Here is a 25,664-nt window from a genome sequence, read left to right as displayed (position 1 = left end):
ATAAAGTTAATGCTAACAACAGCAGGAATGATGAGAAGAAATGAAAGAATATTGTGGTCAGGAAGAAATTTGCCATGTTACTTCAATAATCCAGATAAATTTTGAATCAGACACTTACAATAGAACAGGAAACTTTCTACAAACTAGTAATAATAATAGTAATAGTGTGTATAAAGAGCTAGTAGTTATTGAATATTGTTCATGAACCAGGCACTTTTTAAATCTCTATATGCATTACTTAATTCTCATAAGCACCCTACGAAATAGGTATTATTATTTTTTTCTCATTTTATATATGATGATACTGAAATAACAAGAGACTAACACACCCAAGATTATACAGCTAGTAAGTCACGATGCTAGGATTCAAATTAGATACTGTGATTCTAGAATCCTTGCTCTTGACCATAACACCTCAAAGGAAGCCTTGCCAAAAAAGAATAGGGCTTATGCAGTTGTTATGAACCATCATGTGAAATTAAAACTTTGTCCAAACAATTTAGTTAGATTGTCAATAAAGACCTGGAGAAGGAAGAGGTAAAATAGTTATCTGTCTACATCTTTGAAAATTACTGGATTTCTAGCACCATCGTACTCACTGTTAATAGTGTTTGACTAGGAATTAGGAAATGTTAAGTTCAGCTCTGTTTTCACCTAGCTGAGTGACCAGACTATCACTGAGTCTTGGACTCCTAATTTACCAGATGAATGGGCTGGACTAAATTGTTTTTAAGGTTTCTTCCAGGTCTAACATTTTGTAATTCTGAATGTCAGCCAAGAGGGTGCTTACAAAGAAGCTATTGGTTTGGCTAAGGGGACAGAAATCCCTGAATAAGCCTGTCATCTGCAGCCCATGTGAAGCTTTGGCAGTAGTAATATGCTTGGCAAATGGTAGCTTGTACTGAGCACTCAGGGTAAATTCATCTGTTCTTGCCAAGAATTAATTGCCTCACTCTGTGGTCACCTTCATCTCAGGCTATTGGATTAGTTTGCTCGGGCTGTAGTTATTAATGCAAAAATGAAATTTGAAAAGTCAGGGTTAGCATCTACAAAAACATGCTTTATTGATGCAATTTATAAGCAATTCCAAGGCCAAAGAGAACGGTCAACCAAGGGGAAGATCTAAATAAAATATTTGAGCATAAAACATTGGGCAAAAGCAAAAGGACAATGTTGATTTGCTCTTCTATGTTTTCCAATTCCTTTTTATTTGAATAAAATAAAATAGTCGACCTAGGTTAAAGTAAAAATATGTCTCTCTCCTGTTTAAATTCCTTCAGTGTCACTCCTCAGGAGTAACCACTATATGCAGTTTCTTTCCTATCACTTCACAAAATCTATTCTACAAGTATCTTTGAAATTCTCTCCTTCTACACACATTTGATTATTTTATATTTGTTTTTCTGAAACTTGCTTTCATTAATGGATATATAAGACATCTCATCTACACATAGAAATAAATTGTTTATGGTTGCTGCTGAATCATACTTTATTTGCTTGCACTAGATTTTCTTGGCTATGCTATAACATAATAAAAAAATGTCTAGACATGAAAAGGTGCAGTTACTGGTAATTTGAAGAGTTCTTTACACATGCAGAAAAGTTGTAGTTTGTCTACATATATTGCAAGTAGTTTTTCTAGTTTGAATCTTTTTCTTATTGGTATTTGGCTATAAAACTATATGAGCAAAAAAAATTGTTATTCCTTTACTTTATAGCTTCAGTTTCTTTTATGCCTTTGCTTTCTCTAATACTTTATTTTTAACACAAATATTTGATCCATGTAAAATTTGTTTTGATATAATAGATGACAAAAGGAACCAGCTTTCTTTACTGGACAGCTATTTGTCCCAATAACATGTATTGAAGGCTTCAACTTTTCCCACTGACATTTACATGCTAAATTCCATACATAGTATCTTTAATCCCATTCCTATTTATCCACACTCTCTGTGTTTCCTTACACCAGTACCAATATTCCTTAATTGAACTGGCATTTTAATATGGGAAAATATCTTGTATGATTATACTCTATTACATTTTCTCTTTTTCTTTTTTAATTAAAAAAATCTGTGGGGATAAAAAAATACAACATAGCAAATATAGTCAATAACATTATAGTAACTTTTAATGGTGACAGATGGTAACTACACTTACCCTATTGAGCACTGTATAGTGCATAGACTTGTCAAATCACTATATTATCCACCTGACACTAATACAACATTGTATGTCCTCTATGCTTTAATAAAAAAAAACAGGAATGAAAGAAAAATACATAAAATAATATCGATATAGAAAACATCAGGTTAAATATACTACAGTTTGATATAGAATCAATAGATGAAAGACTTCTTTAAAGTTTGAGACTTCATTATTGGTATATAGGAGTGCAACAGATTTCTGTACATTGATTTTGTATCCTGCTACTTTACTGAAATCGTGTATCAGTTAGTTCTAGCAGTTTTTTGGTAGAATCTTTCAGGTTTTCTATATAGAGTATCATGTCATCTGCAAGGAGTGAAAGTTTGACTTATTCCTTGCCAATTTGGATGCTTTTTATTGCTTTGTGTTGTCTGATTGCTGAGGCTAGGATTTCCAGTACTATGTTAAATAATAGTCATGACAACAGACATCCCTGTCTAAAAAGCTCTCAGCTTTTCCTCATTGAAGATGATACTAGCAGTAGGTTTTTCATATATGGCCTTTATTATGTTGAGGTACATTCATTCTATACCTACTTTGTTGAGGGCTTTGGCATGAATGGATGTTATACTTCGTCAAACACTTTCTCCACATCCATTGAAACGGTCATGTGTTTCTTATACTTTCTTTTATTAATGTGGTGTATCATGTTGATCGATATGTGAATATTGAGCCACCCCTGTAGCCCGGGAATATATCCCACCTGATCATGGTGAATGATTTTTTTTAATGTACTGTTTGATTTGGTTTGCTAGTGTTTTATTGAGAATTTTTGCATCCATGTTCATCAGAGATATTGGCCTGTAGTTTTCTTTTTTAGTGGAGTCTTTATCTGGTTTTGATATCAGGGTAATGCTGGCCTCATAGAATGAATTTAGAAGTTTCCTTCCTTTTCTATTTTTCGAATAAGTTAAAAAGAATAGATATTAACTTTTCTTTAAATATGTGGTAGAACTCCCCAGGGAAGCCATCTGGCCCTGGACTTTTGTCTGTTGGGTTTTTTTTTTTTTTGTGATTGCTGATTCATTTTCTTTGCTGGTTATTGGTCTCTTCAAGTTTTCTATTTCATCCTATTTCAGTTTCCATAGTTTATGTGTTGTAGAAATTTATCTATTTTTCTAGGTTGTTCAATTTGTTGGTATATAGTTTTTCATAATATTCTCTCATAATTGTTTGTATTTCTGTGATGTTTGTTGTTATTTCTCCTCTCTTATTGTTGATCTTATTTGGATCCTTTCTCTTTTTTTTTTTAATAGGTCTGGAAACATTTATTAATTAAGTTTTTCAAAGAAGCAGTTCCTGGTTTCATTGATCTATTGTTTTTTTTTTAAGTTTCTATATCATATATTTCTTCCTTAATCTATATTATTTCCTTCCTTCTGCTGGCTTTGAGTTTTAATTGTTTTTCTTTTTGTAGCTCCTTTAGATGTGTAATGTCAAGTTGTTTGAGATTTTCTTGTGTTTTGAAGTAGGCCTGTATTGGTATATACTTCCCTCTTAGGAACATTTTGCTGCATTCCAAAGGTTTTAAACTGTCATGTTTTCATTTTCATTTCCATGTTTTTTTTAATTGTTTAGTAGCATGGTGCTCACCTCCATTTATTTGGTGTCTTTCCAATTATTTTCTTTGTGGTTGAATTCTAGTTCATAGTGTTGTGGTCAAAAGAGGTACATAGTATGATTTCAATCTTTTTATCTTTGTTGAGGACTGTTTTGTACCTAACATGTGATTTTAGAGGATGTCTAATATGTACTTGAATGTGTATTCTATCATTTTAGGACGGAATATTCTGACTTTATCTGTTAAGTCCATCAGGTCCAGTGTGCCATTCAAACCAATTGTTTCCTTGTTTATTTTCTGTTTAGATGATCTGTCTATTGATGTTAGTGGGATGTTTAAAGTCTCCTACTCTTACTGTCTTATTATCAATCAGTTCCTTTATGTTTGCGTTAATTTTTTTATATATTTGGGTGGCCCGTGTTGGGTGCATAAATATTTTCAATTGTTATATCTTCTTATTAAATTGTCCTCTTTATGATTATATAATGCATTTCTATACACCAATAATGAAGTGGCAGGAAGAGAAATTAAGAAATCAATCCCATTTAAAATGCACCAAAACCAATAAGATACCTAGAAATAAACTTAACCAAAGAGATGAGAGACCTGTTCTTTGAAAATGATAAAACACTGAAGAAAAAAATTGAAGGTGATACAAAAAATAAAAAATAAAAAAAAGAATCACTTGCTCATGAATTGGAAGAACAAATAATGTTAATATGTCTGTATTTCCCAGAGCAATCTATATATTTAATGTAATCACTATCAAAATACCAACAGCATTTTTCACAGAGCTAGGACAAATAATCCTAAAATTCATATGGAACCACCATAGACCCCAGATAGGCAGAGCAATCTTGAAAAATAAAATCAAAACTATCACAATTCTAGACTTCAAGCGATATTACAAAGCCATACTCATCAAAACATTATGTTACTGGCACAAAAATAGACTCATAGATCAACAGAACAGAATAGCAAACCCAGGAATGAACCCACAACTATATGGCCAACTAATCTGTCATAACACAGGAGAGATTATCCAGTGGGAAAAAGACAATTTCTTCAACAAATGGTGTTGGCAAAACTGAGCACATACATGTGAAAGAATGAAACTGGACTGCTTTCTTACATGATACACAAAAATAAATTCAAAATGGACTAATGATCTAACTGTGAGACTTGAAACCATAAAAATCCTAGAGAACACAGACAATAATTTCTTTGACATAAGCGTAGCAACTTCTTTCTAGATATGTCTCCAGAGACAAGGGAAACAAAACTAAAACTAAAACATTGGGACTACATCAAAATAAAAAGCTTCTAAACAGCAAAGGAAACAGTCAACAAAACTAAAAGGCAACCCATGGAATGGGAGAAGATATGTGCAAGTGACATATTTGATAAAGGGTTAGTATCTAAAAAATATAAAGAATTTATAAAACTCAATACCCCCAAAATGAATAATCTAAAAAAGGGGCAGAAGACATGAAGAGATTTTTCCAAAGAAGATGTACAGATGGCCAACAGACACATGAAAAAATGCTCAACATCACTCATCATCAAGGAAATACAAATCAAAATCACAATGAGATATCACCTTACACTGAATAGCTAAAATCAACAATACAAGAAACAGCAGATGTTGACGAAGATGTGGAGAAAGGGGAACCATCTTGTACAGTTGATGGGAATGCAAACTGGTGCCGCCATTTTGGAAAACAGTGTGGAGTTTCCTCAAGAAGACAAGAATAGAACTACCCTATGATCCAACAATTACACTAGTCAGTATTTACACAAAGAATACAAAAATACTAATTCAAAGGGATAAATGCACCAGATGTTTATAGCAGCATTATCTAAAATAGACAAACTATGGAAATAGCCCAAATATTCATCAACTGATGAATGAATAAAGAAGGTCTATATATATTCAATGAAACATTACTCAGCCATAAGAAAAAGGATGGAATCTTGCCATTTGCAACAACATAGATGAAGCTCGAGAGTATTATGCTAAGCAAAATAAGTCAGTCAGAGAAAGACAAATGCCATTTGATTTCACTCATGGAATTTAATAAGCAAAACAAATGAGCAAAGGGAGAAAAAAAGAACGGGAGACAAACCAAGAAATAGGTGCTTCACTATAGAGGATAAAATTATGTTTACCAGAGGAGAAATGGGTTAAATAGGTGATGGGGATTAAGGAGTGCACTTGTGATGAGCACTAGGTGTTTGATGGAAGTATTGAATCACTGTATTGTATACCTGAAACTAATGTTACTCTGTGTATCATTAACTGGAATTTAAATAAAAACTTAAAATAAATAAAATAAGATGTGCAAAAAAGATAAACAATTTCAAATGTATGCAATTAGTTTGAAGAATAGTTGTAAGAACAAAGAAAGTGCTTTGATTTTTTCTGGACTACTTGAGAGTAAGGTGCTCTGTCTTTTTACCCAAAGTAATATGGAAAGACTTTATTGTGGATTTCCTACTAACAAGGACACTCAGCCCATAGATGAATTAGATTTCTTTTTGCTTGAATATTTATAAGTATTAAAGTAAGTTCTACTATGACAGATATACCCGTATTTTATTCATTTATTTACTTATTTATTAAACAAATATTTATTGTTATTGTGTGTGTGTGTGTGTGTATGTGTGTGTGATAATGTGGGTCTTGGTTTCATGGTTATGTTCATGTGGTGAACAACATTCAAGCAGTTTACTTACATGTGTCTTTTTTAAGTTCTGAAAATGTGATTCAATTAAATTTGAAATAAAACTCATGTGATGGTTGCACAAAAAGAAAAAAAAAAAGTTTGAGACTCCGAATGGCAGGTTGGATCTATAAGCAAATCCAAAAGTTCTATGTCTATATTCACCTCCTTTGTATTTGTCATTTGTGAACGGAGGGCTTATGTCAAAGCTTCTGTCTTCCACACTTTTGAATGATTTCTGCCAGTAAAATATAGAAAGAGTTGCATCTTCTTTGGTTAAACTTTATGATGATACAAACTTTAAATCATACACTGTGAACACCTATCTGTATATCAAATCTGCCTCTGTGTGCACAGTATATATATATATTCAAGTATTTCATAGATTTATTTCTTAATAATTCCTGGTATTTAGCACTTCTAGCTATGATTAATTTGCAAGAGCTTCTTATTTAAATTCAATGTCATCTTTACTATCTCTAGTAGACTCTAGAAGTTTTTCCGTTTGAAATGAGATTTTCTTTGTGTTTGGTAGGTCCTATAAAACAATCTATTTTCTGTTTGATTTGATAACTGCATCTCTGGTGGCAAATAAGAGAGAGATAGCAAATTTGAAGAGCTTAATCTTTTAAAAATGCCATCAATAATTGTTTTGATTATTAATTTAGCCCCTCATGATAGGAATTTTCTTTATGCTACAAAATTTAGACATGTATGTAGAGAGAGCTACTAAGCTGCCAATACCAAAGAGCCAAACCTTCTATTAGCACAGTAAATGAATCTGAACCTCATATAGACTCTGTTGCACTTCTACAATTACCTGGTACACTTTGGAAATAAAGAAGTGTGAATGCAATCAACATAATTATATGGCCAAGCTCTAGAGGAGAGATTTCAGAGTTAATGTAGAGCATATTTGGAAAAGAATAAATTAAAAATGACCTGAATTTACAAGAAAGGTAATTTACAGAACAAGTTACTTCAAGTAAGTAGTTAACTAAATTCCAAATACTTCTGGAGAACAGTAGATGTTGTCATAGGGTCATTTTGAGTTTAAATAAGAGACCATCTAATAAAAAGATGTTTCTGACTGACAATCAGGGAATAGAGAGTATATCGACTGTGCTGCTCTACCAACTTTGGCATTCTCCCAATCAGCTCTGCATGCACTAAACTTAATTGAGAAACAAAATTTGGAGCTGACCCTTGAAAAAGTATGGAGATTGGTCATCTGGATAAAAGTGAAATAATGTGTAAGGAGCGGGGAACCACAAAACGGAAGCAATAGGAGTTTTTAAAAATGTGTAGTTAGATTAAGAATAAACTGAATTAGATTAAGAGTTGGAGATTCATAATCTATAATTTGAGCTTTATGTTTTGGATGATTATATTTTTCTTTTTCATAAAGATTTGTCTGTGCTATTCCATTTTCCTGGAATATGGAATATGTTCCTGGAATATCTACCTGGATAGTGGATGCTGGTTGTTGCAGCATAGGAATGTAAGTTGGGTACAGAAGTTAATAATATTTGTCTGGGGATTGACTGCCTGTGTGTGTATATGTGTGTATGTATGTGTAAAGTACGAGGCATTAAGGCAGATGCAGGGAGATCAAATGGAAGTCTAGATGGACAGGGGCTCCTGGGTGACTCAGTCAGTTAAGCATCAGCCTTCAGCTTGGGTCATGATCCCAGGATCCTGGGAGTGAGTCTCATGTCAGGCTCCCTGCTCAGAGAGCCTGTTTCTCCATCTCCCTCTGCCTACAGCTCCCCCTGCTTCTGCTGTGTGTGTGTATCAAATGGGTAAATAAAATCTTTTAAAAAAAGGCAGTCCAGATGGCTGTCCCATTAAAAAAAAGTCTTAAAAAGGGAGAATCTACATATAAGCCATCAGATGGAAGCAAGAAATCTTAAAAAAGATCAAAGATGAAATGGAGTGTTGGCATAATGGAGGCATAATTTTTCCTAAACCCTTGGGTAACTGGCATGACTTTTTGTAAGGAAACATTAAAGATATGGACACTTTCCTGGTACTGATCAAAATGCCTAATTTCTACTCTGCCATTCTGCTATGGGTTGGGTTTAATTATACTTCCTGTTTACATTACTGAAAATATTACTAATATTATTATTTTCAGTAATGAAAGAAGCCAGTGATTCTTAATAATGGCTGCACAACAGAATCAATGATGAGTTTCTTATGCTTGTTTATTTTTAATTCCAATGTCCATATTGGACCCCCCAAAAGTCATATTGGGGTCTCAGGAGGTAGATTCTGGCTTTTTTTTTTTTTGTAGTAGGAGTATTTTCAGAATTTTCTCAAATGCAGTCAGCGGTAAAGTTAAACTTCTCTGATCTCCTGTTTCTTTGAACTCCTACAACTAAAAGCATATACTATAGAATCTGATGATAAAGTGCATTTTTGTCAAATTTCCTTTAGTAATTATGTAGCTCTCTTATCCTATTAGGCAAATTGTAAGTTAGTTTGTTCTGAGTCAGTGTTTGTCTTTTTAAATTTTCTTTTAAATAACATAGGATAAGGTTGGATGTGAATAATACAAATTAATTGGCTGAAAGAATGAATGGTTCAAGTAAGGAACAACTATTAGCCTATGTTTGATAATCTTGATCCAATAGTCTTTTCAAAAGAAGGAATGCATTTTAAAATCATATATCCTTATTTTAATGGTCTTAGAACATTTGGCAGAAATGCCTAATTGAATCTTAGTATCCATTTTCTCCTTTTGCTATGGTAGTAGCATCTCTGGTTTTTAGCTGAAAATATGGCTCCGTCTAAGCAAAAGATGATATTTCCCATCTCCTAGCTTTGTGTAACCATGTAACCAAGTTCTGGTAAAGGTACATAGGCATAAAGGTGATGACTTATGCCCTTAAGAGACTGTAACATGTTTTCTTTGCCCCTTCTTTGGAATCATCCTATATTTTGCTGCCTGGAATAAAGATATGTGAGATTGAAGCTATGCTATGGCAAAACCAAAGTGTAGTCAAACTGTTGCCATTAATGTTTTGAAAGGTATTTCACATATCCTTGAAAAATAATAGGAAGAATTTAGTATGTCATCTATATTGGATGCTTCTGATCTCAACAAAGTATGGATGAAAGGATATACAGCTATGCTAAAACAGGCATTTTCTACCTATGACCTACATTTAAGTTGAGGGAGAGTCTATAATTTCTATGGTTAAAAAAGCCACTGAGTGTTATACACAACTGATAAACCATTGAACTCTACATCTGAATATAAGTATGTACTTTATGTTGGCTTGTTGAATTTAAATAATTTTAAGCCAACTACTTTGTATTCCAAATTAAAGCAGTTATGAGTGATGGTGGAAAATTCTTAATAGGTGATGAAGACTGATGCAGATTTTTAAAGTAGTTTCCTTTAATTCTTTGCCAAAAATGGAAGCAGCAAAAAGTGAATTAAAGATTTTTGCCTTCCTGCTCAAATCTGTGGTTTCAGATCGCCTCAAGTTTTGCTCAATTTAAGTGAGAGAGGGGTATTGAGCAGAGCCCAGTGGTCAATAAGGAAGAGGCTAAAGAAACGATGTCTAATGAAATCTTCGGATTTAGTTACTCACACACGGAACAAAGAAATCTGTTGTTTACTATATTTTTGAGAGAATTTTTTTGCTAATGAAATCCAACTTTGGTCTGAAGTAGCCTATTAACTCCTAAAGTAATCCCTTAATCCTCAACCATCCGACACCACTGGGTGTTGAAAGCACTCTGGTCTCAAGAAAGATATCCAAAGAAATGTCTAGAGGCAGGTCCAAGGACTATGGGAGTCAACAGACAAGGAATATCACCTCAGAGCGTGAGCTAGAAGTTATCAAATGGGCTCTCCAAGGAACTTATTCCTCATACTTTGTGATGCCTGCCCATAGAAATTTGATGTTAATTAATAATCAGTGACTGCATGCTTTTCCCCATTCTCCTCTTTTGCATATGCAAGTTTAATTGCCCTTTTCTATGCTGCTTTAATATATTAAGTAAAAGGTTAAGTTTAACTTAAAGGATAGTCAGAAAGAGATACTATTGAATTAAGTGGAGAAGAACCTCCAAATCCTGGGTTGGGGCTGGATGCAGTGAGAAGATGGGACATCCAGATGTCTTATTTGAGGAGGAAGTTATTCTGTTATCTGAAAAGGAGGGAGTCCTGCTATTTTGGAGGCCAAGGAGGCTGAGTGTTTTAGAATCTAACATTTGCCCTTCACTATTCATTATCTTACTTTTTGTTATTAGAACTTCTGATTCTTAGCCATGGCTTCTTGAATTAAAGACCATGTTTCGTAGTTTCCCTTGTGCCTAAATTTTGGCAAGTAGCCAGTGATGCACAAGCTTAAATGTTTTCCCTAGAGAAAGAGCACATGTTCTCTTTACCCACTATTCATTTCTTTCTCCCTCCTATTTTCTGGGCTACTGATGTTGCATCTTGGACCATGAGGTCAAGCTTATACAGAGTTTTAACAACATAAAAGATAATGGGCCCTTGAAACTGTAACCTATTTGGACCAACTTTTGGGATGTTTATGTGAGATAAAAAATATTCTTCAATGTTGCTTAAACCATTGTTGTTTAGGATATATGTCGATAACTACTGAACCTGATGCTAACTGATCACAAGACATTTGATTCAATCATATGATTCAATCATAGTCAAAATAGAAGTTTAACTTCAGAGGGAAAAGACTTTGATTTATATCTTAATTTATCCCCAGCACTTAGCCCTCAGTAAGCTTAATTGAATGAGTAAATTAATGCATGAATTAATGAAGAGATTTTACACTCGATACAAGAAGTCCTTCTATTAAATCAATAACAAGGAGGAATACAAATGTGGTACAGTGTTCAAGCCATCATAATCCTGGGGACCTCTTTCAGAAATCTCTATTATATTGCCAAATAGATGTTGCTTAAAGGGTGGTGTGTATCCAGTTCAGCACTCTATGTGTGATTAAACTAAGTCCACAATGAATTTATGACTGTTATTGACCTACATTTTATATTCTTATTAGTACATTTTAAAAGTCTGTGAGGTTTTCAGGATAATGACAAAATATTTCATCCTAGACAACATGGAGTCTCAAATTTCAGAAAACATTAGACAAATTAATGTGTTTGTTAAAAACTCACTATTCAATCTTTGAGACTGATTCTGTCGATTTGGCGTGTGGCCAGGATTCAGCATTTTAACCAATAACCAAGGTAGTTCTGATAGAACATGCTTAGAAATGTAATTCTATGTAAAACAATTTTATGAGATAAATGTTTAAAATATAGTATAGATATTTCAAGTATTTCAATAGACTGAAAATAAATTATTATTATTATTATTATTATTATTATTATTATTATTATAGAGAGAGAAAGTGTGCATGTGCACAAGCGAGAGGGAAGGAGAGAAGCAGAAGGAAAGAAGGAATCCATGCTGGGTATGGAGCTTGTCAAGGGATTTGATTTTAGGTCATGACTTGAGCCAAAACCAAGAGTGAGACACTCAACCAACTGAGCCATCCAGGTTCCCCAAAATAATAAATAATTTTATGTGCTTTTTTAATCTTAAAAGACTTATTTCTAGCCATGTGCATAGGGTTGTTGATGTTGCTCAGTTTTCTTTTGTAGCTTTAAGCTTTAAGATTTTGTTATAACATCTATTCCTTACTTCTGTCCCCTGAATCACTAACAGAAGGAGCAAAAAATAATGATTATGACTATTTGAACTAGACTTCTTGGATTCAAAACCTGGCCTTGTCCACTTTTACCTCTGTGATCTAGACATATTCTTAACTTTTCTTTTTTTAAGATTTTATTTATTTATTCATGAGAGACACACAGAGAGAAGCAGAGACATGGGCAGAGGGAGAAGCTGGCTCCATGCAGGGAGCTGGATGCAGGACTTGATCCCAGGACCCTAGGATCACACCCTGAGCTGAAGGAAGACACTCAACTACTGAGCCACCCAGGTGCCCTTAAACATATTCTTAACTTTTCTGTGCCTTAGTTCTCTTATTTGTAAAATGGAAGTGATTATGGTATCTACTTCATATGGCTTTATGAAAAGTAGACATGTTATTATTTGTAAAACATTCAGAGCAGTGCCGGTTACATGGAAACTATATCAAATGAATAAATACATAATTAAAGCCTTCTCAATTCTTCTGCATCAAACCTAAGTTGCTTATTGTATAGGTGTTAACATTTTTTGGATATTAACCCTTTATCAGATATGTCATTCGCAAATATCTTCTCCCATTCGGTATGTTGTATTTTAGGTTTTTATGTATATATATATATATTATTTTCCTTGCTGTGCAGAAGTTTTCTTTTTTCTTTTTTTTTTTAAGTAGTCCCAATAGTTTATTTTTGCTTTTTTCCCCCTTGCCTCAGGAGGAGACCTATCTAGAAAAAAGTTGCTATAATGAATGTCAGAGAAGTTACTACCTCTACTCTCTTCTAGGACTTTCATGGTTTAGGTCTCACATTTAGGTTTTAATTCATTTTGAGCTTATTATTGTGTGCGGTCCAGTTTCATTCATTCACAGGTACCTATCTGGTTTTCTTATCACCATTTTGAAGAGACTGGTTTTTTCCCATTGCATATTCTTTCCCCTTTGTCAAGATTAATTGAAAATAATTATCGTGGGTTTATTTCTGGGCTCTCTATTCTGTTCTATTGATCTATGTGTCTATTTTTATGCCAGTATCACACTGATTACTACACTTTCACAGTATAACTTGAAATCTGAGATTGTAATACCTACAGTTTTGTTCTTCTCATTCAAGATTGCCTTGGCTATTCCGGGTCTTTTATAGTTCCATACAAATGTTAGGATTATTTTTCCTAGTTCTGTAAAAAATCCTGTTTGTATTTTGATAGGGATTGCATTAAATCTGTAGACTTCTTTGATTACTATGGACATTTTAACAATATTTTTTCTTCCATTTTTGAGCATGGAGTCTTTCCATTTGTCTGTGGCATCTTCAATTTCTCTCATCAATGTTTTACAGTTGTCAATGTACAGGTCTTTCATCTCCATGGTTAAGTTTATTCCTGTTTTTTTTTTTTTTTTTTGGTGCAACTGTAATGAAATTATTCTCTTAATTCCCCTTTCTGCTACTTCATTTTTAGCGTTTAGAAATGCAATGAATATCTATATATTGATTCTGTAAACTTACAGAATTCATTCATCAGTTCTAGTGGGTTTTTTAATGGAGCTTTTAGAGTTTTCTATATCTAGTATATTATCTGCAAATGGTTAAAGTTTCCCTTCTTACTTACTGATTTAGATGCTTTTTATTCTTTTTTGTGGTATGATTGCTGTGGCTAAGACTTCCATTATTATGGTGAATAAAATTGGTGAGAATGAACATCATCACCTCATTTCTGATGTTAGGGTAAAAGCTCTCAGTTTTTCCCCATTGAGGATGGCATTAGCTGTGGGTTTTGATGTATGTTTCCTCTAGATCTACTTTGCTGAGGGTTTTTATCATAAATGATGTTGTACTTTGTAAAATACTTTTTCTGCATCTATTGAAATGATCTTATGGTTTTTCTTCTTCTTATTATTGATGTGATGTATCAGAACATTTGATATGCAAGTATTGAACCATACTTGGATCCTGGCAATAAATCCCAGGTGATCCTGGTGAATAATTTATTTAATGTATTGTTAAATTTGATTTACTAGTGTTTTGTTGAGAATTTCTGCATTTGTATTTATCAGAGACATTAGCCTGTTGTTCTCTCTCTCTCTCTCTCTCTTTATAGTGTCTTTATCTGGTTTTGGTATCAGGGTAATGAAGTCCTCATAGAATGAATTTGGAAGTTCTCCTTTCTCTTTTATTCTCTGGGAAAGTTTGAGAAGAACAGGTATTAATTCTTCTTTAAATGTTTTGTAGGATTTACCTGTGAAGCCATGTGATCCTGGACTTCTGTTTATTGGAAGCTTTTTGGTTACTGATTTAATTTTAGTGCTGATAATTTGTCCATTCAAATCTTCCATGTCTTCCTGAATCAGTTTTGGAAAGTTATGTTTCTAGGAATTTATCTACTTCTTCTAGATTGCCAAATTTGTTGGCATGTAATTTTCTGTGATATTCTCTTATAATTCTTTGTAGTTCTGTGGTGTCAGTTGTTACTTCTCATCTTTCATTTTTAATTTTATTTGAGTCTTCTCCCTCTCTCTTTTGATGAGTCTGACTAAAGATGTATCTATTTTGTTGGTGTATTCAAGGAACTAGCTCCTGGTTTCAATGATCTGTTCTATTGTGTTTTAGCTTATTTTTCATTTATTTCTGCTCTATTCTTTATATTATTTACTTCCTTCTACTGGTTTGGGGGTTTGTTTGTTCTTCTCTTTCTATCCCCTTTAAGGGAAAGGTTAGATTGTATATTTGAGGTGGGTTTTTTTCTTTTTTTTTTTCTTCTTAAGGAGGCCCTATATTGCTATAAACTTCCCACCTGTAACTGTTTTTGCTGCATCCCAAAAGTTTTGGACTTTTATGCTTCCATTTTCATTTGTCTCCATGCATTTTTAAATTTCCTCTTTGATTTCTTGGTTGACCCAATTTATTATTTAGTAACATGTTCTTTGGGACACCTGGGTGGCTCAGTGATTGAGCATTTGCCTTTGGCTCAGGTCAAGATCCTGGGATCCTGGAATTGAGTCCAATATAGGGCTCCCCTCAGGAATCCTGCTTCTCCCTCTGCCTGTGTCTCTGCCTTTCTCTCTCTCTCCGTGTGTGACTATCATAAATAAATAAAAATTAAAAAAAATAAGTTCTTTATAGATCTTGGATACTAGCCCTTTATCTGATAGATCATTTGCAAATATCTTCTCCCATTCTGTACGTTGTCTTTTAGTTTTGTTAACTGTTTCTTTTGCTATGCAGAAGCTTTTTATCTTGATTAAGTCCCAATAATTCATTTTTTCTTTTGTTTCCCTTGCCTTCAATAGATGTATCTTGAAAGAAGTTGCTGTGGCCAAGTTCAAAAAGGGTGTTGCCTGTGTTCTCCTCTAGGATTTTGATGGCTTCTTGTCTGACATTTAGATATTTATCCATATTTAGTTTATCTGTGTATATGGTATAAGAGAATGGTCCAGTTTCATTCTTCTGCACGTGGCTATCCAATTTTCCCAGCACCATTTATTGAAGAGACTGTCATTTTTCCGGTGAATAGTCTTTCCTGCTTTGTTGAATATTTGTTGCCCATAGAGTTGAGGGCCCATTTCTGGATTCTCTATTCTGTTCCATTGATCTATGTGTCTGTTTTTGTGCCAGTACCACACTGTCTTGATGATCACAGCTTTGTAGTACAACTTGAAACCTGGCATTGTGATGCCCCCAGCTCTGGTTTTCTTTTTCAATATTCCCCTGATTATTTGGGGTCTTTTCTGATTCCACACAAATCTTTTTTTTTAAGATTTTATTTATTCATGAGAGACACACAGAGAGAGACAGAGAGATGGAGACATATGCAGAGGGAGAAGCAGGCTCCATGCAAGGATCCCAATGTAGGACTCCATCCTGGTACTCAGGGATCACCCCCTCAGCCAAAGTCAGAGGCTCAACTGCTGAGTCACCCAGGCATCCCTGTTTCCACACAAATCTTAAGATTATTTGTTCCAACTCTCTGAAGAAAATCCATGGAATTTTGATAGGGATTGCATTAAATGTGTAAATTGCCCTGGGTAGCATTGACATTTTCACAATATTAATTCTGCCAATCCATGAGCATGGAATATTTTTCCATCTCTTTGTGTCTTCCTCAATTTCTTTCATAAGTGTTCTATAGTTTTTAGGGTATAGATCCTTTACCTCTTTGGTTAGGTTTATTCCTAGGTATCTTATGCTTTTGGGTGCAATTGTAAATGGGATTGACTCCTTAATTTCTCTTTCTTCAGTCTCATTGTTAGTGTGTAGAAATGCCACTGATTTCTGGGCATTGATTTTGTATCCTGCCACACTGCCAAATTGCTGTATGAGTTCTAGCAATCTTGGGGTGCAGTCTTTTGGGTTTTCTATGTACAGTATCATGTCATCTGCAAAGAGGGGGAGTTTGACTTCTTTGCCAATTTGAATGCCTTTTGTTGTTGTTGTTGTTGTTGTTGTTGTCTGATTGCTGAGGCGAGGACTTCTAGTACTATGTTGAATAGCAGTGGTGAGAGTGGACATCCCTGTCTTGTTCCCGATCTTAGGGGAAAGGCTTCTAGTGTTTCCCCATTGAGAATGATATTTGCTGTGGGCTTTTTGTAGATGGCTTTTAAGATGCTGAAGAATATTCCCTCTATCTCTACACTCTGAAGAGTTTTGTTCAGGAATGGATGCTGTATTTTGTCAAATGCTTTCTCTGCATCTATTGAGAGGATTATATGGTTCTTGTTTTTTTGCTTGTTGATACGATCTATCACGTTGATTGCTTTATGAGTGTTGAACCAGCCTGCATCTCAAGGATACATCCCACTTGGTCATGGTGAATAATCTTCTTAACATAATGTTGGATCCTATTGGCTAGTATCTTGTTGAAAATTTTTACATCTGTGTTCATCGGGGATATTGGTCTATAATTCTCCTTTTTGGTGGGGTCTTTGTCTGATTTTGGAATTAAGGTGATGCTGGCCTCATAAAATAAGTTTGGAAGTATTCCATCCCTTTCTATCTTTCAGAACAGCTTCAGTAGAATAGATATTGTTTCTTCTTTAAACTTTGATAAAATTCCCCTGGGAAACCATCTGGGCCTGGACTTTTGTGTCTTGGGAGGTTTTTGATGACTGCTTCAATTTCCTTGCTGGTTATCAGCCTGTTCAGATTATCTATTTCTTCCTGTTCCTGTTTTGGTAGTTTGTGGTTTTCCAGAAATGCATCCATTTCTTCTAGATTGCCTAATTTTTTGGCTGCTCATAGTATGTTTTTAAAATCGTTTCTATTTCCTTGGTATTGGTGGTGATCGCTCCTTTCTCTTTCATGATTTTATTAATTTGAGTCTTTTTTCTTTTGTTTTTAGTAAGATTGGCTAATGCTTTTTCTATCTTATTAATTCAAAGAACCAACTCCTGGTTTTCTTGATCTGTTCTACAGTTCTTCTGGTCTGTATTTCATTGAGTTCTGCTCAAATCTTTATTAACTCTCTTCTGCTGGGTGTAGGTTTAATTTGCTATTCTTTCTCCAGTTCCTTTAGGTGCAAGGTTAGCTTGTGTATTTGAATTTTTTTTCCAATTTTTTGAGGGATGCTTCTATTGTGATGTATTTCCCTCTTAGGACTGCTTTTGTTGTATCCTAAAGATTTTAAACAGTTGTATCTTTATTCTTATTAGTTTCCATGAATCTTTTTAATTATTCTCTAATTTCCTGGTTGACCCTTTCATCTTTGAGCAGGATGGTCTTTAATCTCCACATGTTTGAGTGTCTTCCAAATTTCTTGTTGAGATTGAATTCAAGTTTCAAAGCATTATGGTCTGGAAATATGCAGGGGACAATCCCAATCTGTTGGTATTGGTTAAGACCTGATTTGTGACCCAGTATGTGGTCTATTCTGGAGAAAGTTCCATGTGCACTTGAGACGAATGTGTATTCAGTTGCGTTTGGATGTAAAGTTCTGCAAATCTCTGTGAAATCCATCTGGTCCAGTGTATCATTTAAAGCTCTTGTTTCTTTGGAGATGTTGTGCAGAGAAGATCTGTCATTTGCAGAAAGTGCTGTGTTGGAGTCTCCCAGTATTAATGTGTTATTATCAAAGTATGTCTTTACTTTGGTCATTCATTGATTGATATACTTGGCAGCTCCCACATTCGGGGCATAAATATTCATGATTGTTAGGTCCTCTTGTTGGATAGATCCTTTAAGTATGATATAGTGTCCCTCGTCGTACTTCCTACAGTCTTTGGGATAAAGCTTAATTTATCTGATAAGAGGATGGCTACCCCAGGAGGTAGCCTTCTTTTCTCTTGAGGACCATTTGAATGGTAAATGGTTCTCCAACCTCTCATTTTCAGGCTGTAGGTGTCCTTAGGTCTAAAATGAGTCTCTGGTAGACAGCAAATAGATGGGTCTTGCTTTTTTATCCAGTCTGAAACTCTGCATCTTTTGATGGGATCATTAAATCCATTCACACTCAGAGTTACTATTGAAAGATATGAATTTAGTGTCACCATAATACCTATTCAGTCCCTGTTTTGTGGATCATTTCTTTGGGCATCCTCTTTGTTTTACAGAGTCCCCCTTAATATTTCTTGCAGAGCTGGTTTGGTGGTCACATATTCTTTCAGTTTCTGCCTATCTTGGAAAGTCTTTATCTCTCCTTTTATTGTGAAAGAGAATCTTGCTGGATAGAGTATTCTTGGCTGCATATTCTTCTCATTTAGGACTCTGAATATATCCAGCCAGCCCTTTCTGGCCTGCCAGGGCTCTGTGGAGAGGTCTGCTGTTAATCTAGTATTTCTCCCTATAGAAGTTAGAGATCTCTTGTCTCTTGCTGCTTTAAGGATTTTCTCTTAATCTTTGGAATTTGCAAGTTTCACTATTAAATGTCGAGGTGTTGAGGGGTTTTTATTGATTTAAGGGGGGACCTCTCTACCTCCTGGATCTGAATGCCTGTTTCCCTCCCCAAATTAGGGAGGTTTTCAGCTATGATTTGTTCAAATATGCTTTCTGGTCCTCTGTCCCTTTCAGCATTGTCTGGAACCCCAATTAAGTGTAGATTTTTCCTTCTGAGGCTGTCATTTATTTCCCTTAACCTTTCCTCAGGGTCTTTTAATTGTTTTTCTATTTTTTCCTCAGCTTCCCTCCTTGCCATCAACTTGTCTTTTATGTCACTACTCGTTCTTCTACCTCATTAACCCTGTCGTTAGGACCTCCAGTTTGGATTGCATCTCATTTAATTGAGTTTTAATTTCGGCCTGATTAGATCTAAATTCTGCAGTCATGAAGTCTCTTGAATCCTTTATGCTTTTTTTCCAGAACCACCAGTAGCTTTATAATTGTGCTTTTGAATTGGCTTTCTGACATTGAATTGTATTCCAAATTCTGTAACTCTGTGGCAGAGAGTACTGTTTCTGATTCTTTATTTTGTGGTGAGTTCTTCTTTCTAGTCATTTTGCTCAGTGCAGAGTGGCTAAAATCAAGTTGCACTGGAAAAAAGGAAGAAAAAAAGAGAAAAAGGGAACAAGAAAACCAACAAAACAAAACAAAAAAACAAGAAGGGGTATCCTCTGGTTCTATATACTCTAAATCCCTCAACTTCCCCTGGTGCTTTCCAGCACTGCTTGGCCAAGAACTTGCTCTTCCCCTGTCCTTCCAGCTGGTCTCTGGGGCAGGGGCTTGCCAGTGGGAGGTGTTTATCCCATGTAGCCCCAGTTCCCTGGCAGCCCACTCCATCCCAGGCACAGGGTGACACCACGAAGGACAACACCACTGGTGGTGGCCAGCTCCCCAGCCCTGTTGTCAGCTCCCCCAGTAACTAAGGTAGCTCCCAGTCTGCACTGGCCTGGATGTTCCAAGGCGGCGGGGGGGGGGGGGGGTGGCTGACCTGCACAGCTCAGGGGCACCCGGTGGCAGGAGTGTCCTGGCTGTCCTGGGCCCTCCCCGCCTCTACCTGTCCCTTGAGGAAGTGCAGGATTGGGGCTGTGTCCCCTGGTGCCCTGGGCTCCAGGGCCTGTGCCGCTAGAATTGGGTTCCTGGGGCCGTGCAGCCCCCTCTGCAGGAGCCACCGCCTGAGCTGCTCCCAGGCCCCACTTGATGCGCTCCAGCCCTTTAAAGCCCTCGGCCCATGGGGGTGGCACGCTCTCCCCTGGTGCCCCTCTTCTGTTAGTGACCCCCGGAACCTGGAGGCCTCACTGCCCCTCTGTGGTTCTCCCTGGTTTCCCTGCTGAACGCCTCTCCCTCTGGGAAGAATCGGGTGCGGAGATGAAGTTCCCTCTTCTCTGGGGCTGGGCTCTCCTGTCCCAGGGGCTCTCGCCACCCCCCTTAGTCTGGCTCTTTGTGGGGCTCCTCCCCCACTGGAGTCTTTTCTATTTTATTTTTTTTCCCACCTTCCTACCTTGTTAGAAATGCAAACTCTTCTCTCTGTAGCGTTCCAGCTGTTCTCTCTATATCTCAGGTCGAATTCGTAGATTTTTCAGGATGATTTGAAAGTTATCTAAGTAAGTTGGTGGGGACAGGTGACTTGGGAACCCTACTCCTCCACTATCTCACCATATTACTTCCTTTATGTATTTTATTGGCTGCTCTAAGAATTTGGGTGCTCCTATGTTGAGTGCATAAATATTTACAATTATTATATCTTCTTGTTGCATTGCACATTAAATGATTATATAGTGTCTTTCTTTGCCTCTTGTTATATTTTGTTTTAAAGTCTATTTTGTCCAATAAAAGTATTGCCGCCCCAGGTTTCTTTTCACATGATTTGCATAATAGATGTTCCCTTCAATCTACAGGCATCTTTAGGTCTGAAATGAGTTTCTTATATGCAGCATATAGCTGGGTCTTGTTTTGGCGATTGTGTGTGTGTGTGTGTGTGTGTGTGTGTGTATGTGTGTGTTTTAATCCATTCTGTCACCTTATGTCTTTTGGTTGGAGCATTTACTTTACATTCAAAGTAATTATTATTATTTTTTAAAGATTTTATTTTTTTTATTTATTTACTCATGAGAAACACACACACACACACAGACAGAGAGAGAGAGAGAGAGAGAGAGAGAGGCAGAGACACAGGCAGAGGGAGAAGCAGGCTCCACGCAGGGAGCCTGATGTGGGACTTGATCCTGGGACTCCAGGATCATGCCCCAGGCCAAAGGCAGGCACTAAACCGCTGAGCCACCCAGGGATTCCCCTCAAAGTAATTATTGAGAAGTGTGTACTTATTCCATTTGTTACCTACGGTTGTTTTAGTAGTTTTTCTCTGTTCATTTATTCCCTAGCTCTCTTCTCTCACAATTAGTTGGCTTTCTTTAGTGATATACCTGGATTCCTTTTTATTTTTTGCATATCTATTAGTGTTTTTCGATTTGTGGTTACAATTTGATTTGTAAAATTCTTTATCAGGCATATTACCTATCTCTGCTCACTTAGGTCTCTTGCTGTGGTTTTGTTCTGTTCCTTCATTTGGAACATATTCCTTTGTCTTCTCATTTTGTCTAACTCCCCATGTCTGTTTCTATGTGTTAGGGAAGTCAGCTACATTTTCTGCTCTTAAAAGTAGAGGTCTTATGAAGAAGAGGTTCTATAGTGCCCTGAAGTATGTTTCCTATTCACCAGAAACTGGTGTTTCTGGAGTGTCCCCTATATGTGTTGTATATATCCTGCTATTGTGACTGACCTCCTTTTGTCCAGTTTTTTGCAATGAGTCTCTTTGCCTGTTGTGAACAAGGTTTATTCTCTTTGTTGTTAGGAGGCAATCTGGGGTCATCTTGGGCTTACATTGAGTCAGATCAGGTGTTTGCCAGAGATGCATTTGCACCAAACTACAGGGGAATGTGGGGGCAGGTCCCATGGTGCCAGCAAGATCTCTGCTCTCAGGAGGGGATGTAAAGCCACTGGTGATGGATGTAGGCCTGGTTAGGGGATGCAGATCCAAAGAAATGTGTGGGGGTGATATATGGAGTGTTCACCAGTTTTGTGCAATTCTTCTGTGGGAGGGGACCTGGACCTGAGGCCTGATTGGGGGGCATATCTGCAGGAGAATGCAGAGGTGGGGTGGACTGTTAGAAACGGAGGGAGTGTTAGTGCTTCATTGGCTCCCAGTGGTGTCCTAGTGTCTAGTCTGGCACAGGGGTGGGAAGGGAAATGACACCCACCAGCTCTGTATTCTTGGAGAAATCTCCTAAAGATCCTTGTTCCTCAAGCAAATGTTCTAGTGTTAGTAAACAAATCTACTTCCTGTATAACCCAGGTGATTTTCAAACTGCTGCTTCAATGCTGTATTTCCATGGGGTTGTTTATTGTGCTATCTCTTTAAAGATGGGATCAGTTTCTTCTCACCCTCCCAGCTCTCCCAGGAGACTACTGATTTTTTTTAAAAAGTTTATTTATTTATTTATTTATTTATTTATTTATTTATTTGAGGTGGTAAGGAAGGGGTAGAGAGAAAAGGAATCTCAAGCAGACCTTGTGCTGAGTGCAGAGCCCAATGTGGAGCTCTGTCTCACAGCCCTGAGGTCATGATCTGAGCCAAAATCAAAAGACAGAAGTTCAATGAACTGAGCCACTCATGTACTACAGAGCCTGGTGATTTTTAAAGGTTCTGGGTTTAGTCCTGCTTGTTATAAGAACTTATGAAATTCAGTCCCCTGGGTTTTCAATGCCAAATGTTATAGGGATTCATCTTCCCTTTGGATTCCTTGTGTCTGGGGTGCCTGGTGTTAGGGTCAGTTCCTTTCCCTTCTATGCACCTGCAGAGTTCCTCTCTCCCACAGATAGTCCAATAGGCCCATTTAGCTCCTGATCGAGTCTCACCCTTTCTACCCTTCTCAATGTGGCTTCTCCATATTTAGCTGTGGAGTCTACTCTGACAGTCTTTGGGTCATTTTATGGGCTACTTACACTTTTTTGGCTATTATCTTGTTTTATCCATGGGACCAAGTGAGCTTAGAGTCCTCCTACTCCACCATCTTCCCTAGAAGTATAGAATCAATAGGAAATTAACACATCTCCTACCCAGTTCCAATAATACTTATAAATATCTTTTTTCCAGATATGCCAATTGATGAGCTCTATCTAATATTAAATACCAAATACATTTTATACAGTTTAGATTATACAAAGATACATCTCAAATACACACATATTTTATAGATGAGAAGATTGTCCTCATCTCTCCTATTCCGCTATTTTTTCTCTTTAGGCAAAAAAAGCTTCTTTCCCTGCTTATTATACTTTAAAAAATTCCCAACTTTGAAGAGGTATTACATTTTTGTTCTTCCTTTTAGGATGGTCTACTTTCCTTTTAAAATTTTATCGTCTAGGATATCAAAATTGTCAGGATTTACCTCCCACATGAGGACTTTCCTGAAAAACCTAGAACAGCCTACAGTTTTGACTGTCACTGAAGCAACTTATTTAAACTGTTGAAGCTCTATTGACCAAATCACCAACTTTAAGATTCAGTTCTTTTTGGTTTGATTGTATATGCACTCTGGATTAAGCAGTGATGCATTTCATGTAACCCTAAGAGGCACATAATTAAACTTGAAAATAAGTAGGAAAGATATTTTTTTAGGACTGTCAGACAATCAAATCAGTTAATCAATTGATAGCTGAAGGCAGTTTAGCTTTCCATTATCTGTGGGAGTAAAAATAAGACCTTCAAATAAAAAATAAGATACATTATCTGAAATCTGAAATATATTAAAATATCTGCTCTCTGTAGGCTACAATAAGCAGAAAGAAAATGCTATTTAAAAGTAGGACAAAAAAAACCCCAATGCTATTAAAAATAGAGTAAAAAAAGTAGGGTCCACCATTGGTTTATGAAAAAAAATCCACATGTCTTGACTGTAAAGATTATGGGGTTGATTTCTAATGAATAGCATTGACCTTTTCTCTAGGAAAATTAGCATTAGTACTCTAATTGTCCCCCTTATTTGTCTCTTTTAGCAATTTCTGTCTTAAAATTTGTAAATTATTGTCAGGTTTTATGCATTTTGCTCTTCCTTACAGTTACTTTGTTGTTTTATTTTTAAAAATGTTTTATTCTGCTTCTTCTGCAACTTTTTAATTATATCTATATATACTCAGTCTAATGGAAATAGAACACTTCTGAGATGGAAGAGAGTTCTGGAAGCTTTAAAGAATGCTAGACTGCCTCAGCTTTGATAAGCAACTGTAGCTTTTATAGTATTAGGGGCACTTTGGGGATTAGTTCCAACAAGCTTACCATAGTGTCAGCTGAGGTGACCTAATCACACTTGCAACCCCTTTTCAAGACTGATAAAGTGTTGTTTTTCAGGGTGCATTATGTTACCATCCACTAGACACCTCAAAAAAACAAAGATGGCAGCAAGTAATAGGGAAAGAGATGTTGGTTCCAATCACATTAATGTTTTTCTGAGAGCATAGAGATCTCATTCAAGATACAGTGCCAGCAAAGAAATTTGGTTCTGGCTCATCACAAGATTTTTTCATTTTCTGGGACATTCATAGATGTCAAAACCAAACAAAAAAACCTATTTCCAAAATAACAAGGAAGCCCTTTTGATAGAGCTAAAACATTGCTACAGAGAAAGGAGAAGTTTGGTACTCTCACCTTTGTTAACTCTTTATTTGACTATTATTAGTTATTGTCTAGAAATCTCCTGCTCTTTTTAGCTTTGTCATTATTTTATGTATATCCTTTGATTTTTTCCCACTGAATGCATAACAATTATATAATGCAATATTTTTATAAGAGATCGTTTATGAGAGGGGCATCTGAGTGATTTAGTTGTGTTGAGCATCTGACTTTGATCTCAGCTCAGATCTTGATCTCAGGGTTGTGAGTATGAGCCCTTCACTGGGCTCCATACTGGGCATGGAGCCTCCTAAAAAGAAAAGAAAAGACAGAAAAGAAAGAAAGAAAGAAAGAAAGGGAAAAGAAAAGAAAATGTTTATGAGAGAGGAAAAAAAATGGAAACAAGCCAAGTGTCCAACAAAAGGGATTTAGTTGTATAAATTAGGACACATAAATATAGTTAAATGGTCTATAGATAGTAAAAATAATACACTAGATCGATGACATATAAATATTCTAATGACAGAGTGAGTATAGGAGTTATATGTGGGAAACTTAGTTAATACTTTTCTGCTCTGTACTGTTAAAAAAAAAAAAAAACTCATCCTACAAATCCAGTACTTACACAGGAAAATTATTAAATTTAAAGAAAAATACTTTAGGAAATTACAATGCCAAATTCATCAGGAAAAAATAAATGAAATTTTCTTGATTCCTCTTCACTGATAGCAATAATAGAGCATTAGAGTGTTACTGATGTAGCTCAGAGGTATAGGAGCTGGGATAAAGTTGACAGATTAGAGTATTGTTGCTTACATTGGAATAGGAGCTGTAGTTTTAGCTTTACACAAGGTAATTAGTTGGAATCAAACCCTCTGCAAAGTAAAAAACAAAAACAAAACTGGATGCCTCTATTGGCTACAATATCTGTGGAAATTGGATTAGTAAC

Source organism: Vulpes lagopus, chromosome 21 (assembly GCF_018345385.1).
Source record: "Vulpes lagopus strain Blue_001 chromosome 21, ASM1834538v1, whole genome shotgun sequence".
In the NCBI taxonomy this organism is placed as follows: Eukaryota; Metazoa; Chordata; class Mammalia; order Carnivora; family Canidae; genus Vulpes; species Vulpes lagopus.
Note: the sequence above shows the minus strand (reverse complement) of the source record.